Consider the following 3,720-nt stretch of genomic DNA (forward strand, 5'->3'; position numbering starts at 1 on the left):
GGCACAAATCATATGCTTCATTTGTTTCTGTTATATCTGTCATGTTTCATAAGTAAATTTAATAAAAAAAAAAATTATGTCTAATGACATATCTGCTGATTCTGTATCTGACATAATATCAGATTCAGTCAATCACCTGATATGGTTTCATCAAAGCTTCTTGCATTTTTTTCTGGAATTCAATTGCAGCTCATTCCATGAAAAAATATCACCCTTTTTCCAAACAAGAGATATTAACCCATCTAATCCTCTATCACAATTCAAGTTCTTCCAATGGATATAACCAACTTTCCAAAATATAACAAGAGGAAGCATCTTTCTCTAAAGAACAAGCCAAACTTCTTCTCTTGCAAGTTTTTTGACTCTTTAACCTTCATTTAATTCTTCACAATCAGTGCTACCTCCCTGCACAACGTCGCTCAGCCTGCCATTGATGATCTTCTCATAGTGGGAGCCATCCCAGTAGCACCTGCCACACTGGGCACATACATAGAATGTCTCTGTCCTGGAGATGATATCATCTGCAATACGGGCAACTAAAATAGGAACACCCTTCCTTGTGTTTCCTGTTGATAGGTTCACCTCTCCCCCTTCGCACTGGACCCATTTGTCAGGGACACCATCTGTCATGTCAACATCGTCATTCTCCTTGACATTCTCCTTCAGAGCTCGGATGATCCACGAGGGTACGAACAGGTATGAGGCAGAGTTACACTTAGGGCATCTTGCAAATATGTCTTTGGTAGTTACTTTTACATTAAAGACATTAATTATCTCCTCAACCTGCTGATTTGCTGACTGGAAAACAAGACAATAAAATTTGAACAAAGTTGCAATCAAGCTTTGTAATAATCATATCAGTATAGTGTATACATTCTAATTATGTGATATGACTTTGTAAAGTGCATCATTTTTTTGTTTTTTTTTCTTACATAACAGTGGTATATAAATTATTTTGGTATTCTTGTTCTTATTCTGCATGACAATATACTGATTAAGGTCAATTATGTTGCCTGCTGAATAATTCTATTATCATGACTCTAGATGTATGGCAGTTTAAATCAACATGAACACCAATTATCTTAATTAAGCATCAAAGAGACTTTAATGATCAGTTGCAATATAAGATATATACAATACAGTTATCCAGGCTTTACCATATTAGTATAATTAGAATATAAGGGTGATTCTATTTGAGCAAAAATGGGATTTGGGATACATAATTCATAACAATTAGTTAGAAGAAACTAATGCCCATGCAAGTATAAAAGTACTTTAGCTTCTGAAGGCTAACTTTATAAATAAACGGAGAAAATGAACTTACTTCTTTCTGAACCTTGTATATGAAGCTTGATGGGATGAATTTAGCCAACCTCTCATATGCACTTCCTTTGGTCAGCACAACCCTCTTCTCTTTTTCGTAATATTCTATGCATTTGTCGCAGCTCTCTCCTGTCTCCAGTGCTTCTGCATCTATTCCAAAACACCTGAGCTTCTTGGCTAAGCCCTGTTGAATAATAAGAATATGCTTCACTTTTTTCCTTGTTTGAAGACAGGAGAATAAAGTATTAAAAGCTCACAACAAAAACTGAAAACAAGAAGGCAATGACAGATAAGTTTAAAGCAACAATAACTCACCTGAACCATTGTGTCACAAATCACATGAAAATCGGCAGCCAGGATGGGCTCCTTATTCATCACCTTCATCTGCATATCCTCATGAGTCTTTGGAATCTGCTTTCTGACTGGACGATCCTTCTTAACTTTTTCTTTTCCCTTCTTGGGTCTGATCTTATGCCAGTCTTCAATACCCAGTTCTTGTGCCTTTTTATCAAAGAAGGTGTGAATGTCTATCAGAGACACAACATCCATAGTGGCATATCTGATCTGTGACTTTGTAAGAGGCCTGGCAGCCCAGTTGGAGAACTGATCCGTTTTATCCAGTGGCAAGCCAAAGCAGCGATACACAAGGTCTGTTAAACCTTTGTAGTTTGAAGAACTGTGAGGAAAGATGTCAGGATAATCCTCCACCAAAATCCCTTTTATCTGGTCAAGATCAACTACATTTTTGGCATTTGCAAATCCTTTTTGTACTTCACTATGTAGCTTGGCAAGGATCTTAAAATCTCCTCTAATGCCATACCCTATCTTAGTGATTTTTGGACTAGAAAAAAGCTGGCCAATGCAAGACCAATGTGAGTCTTCTAGCAAGGGTTGGAGAGCCACTAGATCCAAAAGGAAAACCCTGGACTGTGTGGCCATTTGAAGGAGTGATGCTTGTTCTGCAGATCCAATGCCAAAAGTTGGCTTCCATTCACTATCCATTGCTATTACAGGACTCTCTGTTAAAATTGACATACATTTTGTGAACTCCTCAACTGAGGTAACTATCACCACTTCCTCTAAAGGTACATTAAGTGAATAAAAGTCTAATTTACCATCATCCCAACACTCTTCCCTCTTCCAAATGTTTGTGTCTGCAGCAGGATCCATGTTTCCATCAGTGAGATGAGGGCTTTGCACTAATTACTTCCTTTATTCTAACTGGAATATCATCTGGGTGAAGCTGAAGCTTTCTGACTAAGGAGCAGCAGCTTCTGGATCATGGTACTCATCAAAGAGGTGCATTAGGTCTGGCCCAAGGTGTGGGCTCTCCTTCAGAGCATCATCTATTAGACTTTGAAATGCTTGAACCTGAATGCCTTTCTCAATGTAGTATTTGTAAAAAATGTATCGCAAAGCTCCTCTGGCTCTGTGTTTCTGCATGTGTGGACAGATGGATGCATCCAAGTCAAATTTTTTTAAAAGCTTTGCCACTGTGTTGCAAAGCATTTTGCTAGATTTGACTTTCTTTTGGGTCTTTAATTTTGTAAGTTTTGTGAAGATCATTGATGTTTACTTGTTTGCCAATAATACTGTCATAAAGGACAAAATTTCCTTCTTGTGTCCCGGGCTGGTGAGAAGAAACTCATCTGCCAGAGAGAGACGATCTTTTAGAAAAAGTGGAACAAACAGGTCTTCCGTGGAAAACTCATCCTGTAGGTTTAGAAGGGGTTTCCAGGTGGCTACTTCCTTTAGCTGTCCCTGCAATCCCATTTCCCGGATTGAGGCAGGAGCAGCATCTTGATCCTTTCCCAAATGAAAAGGGCCCTTTACAAAGAGCCTCATCAGACCAACATTCTTCTGCCTCACAGCTACCTGGAACATGTCAACTTGCAATGCCTCATCAAGCAATGCTCAACTTCTGGTAATTCCCTTTCCCCAAAAACGACATCAACTCCACAAAGATGTTTGCTGGCATTCCACTTGATCGTTTTTTTAAACAAGTCTGGGCATAACTTAATGCAAACGGAAACCATTTGTAAGGGTCAGCAGCTACACTAAAATACAATAAAACTACCAAAAAAAAAAAAAAGTTCCAGGAAGGCGGGCCAAGTTAAAGAAGTTGGTCTGCCTTAGACTGATACCTTAATATCGGAACAATGACTGAAAGGTGAGAGAGGTGACAGACTTGATGGCGAGGAGGAGAGTGGGTGTGCTCTAAGTGCAGAAGACGAGGTGGAGGGGAATAAGGCGAGAGAGTAGATCAAAGTACAGCCCAGCGTAAGAGAGGGTAATCCTCGAAGTATTTGAATGGACACTTTGGGAGGAGAGAAAGAAGGGTGGAGACAGTGCAAAGAGGATGGGTGTAGGAGAGCGAACGAGGAAGGGGAGAGGTTG

General features: G+C 39.4%; 1 pseudogene; it reads right to left on the minus strand.

The window, feature by feature from the left end:
- The window catches only part of LOC119592409, a 10,963-nt pseudogene that overhangs the window by 766 nt on the left and 6,477 nt on the right, over positions 1-3,720 (minus strand).

Source organism: Penaeus monodon, chromosome 30, assembly GCF_015228065.2.
Source record: "Penaeus monodon isolate SGIC_2016 chromosome 30, NSTDA_Pmon_1, whole genome shotgun sequence".
Lineage (NCBI taxonomy): Eukaryota > Metazoa > Arthropoda > Malacostraca > Decapoda > Penaeidae > Penaeus > Penaeus monodon.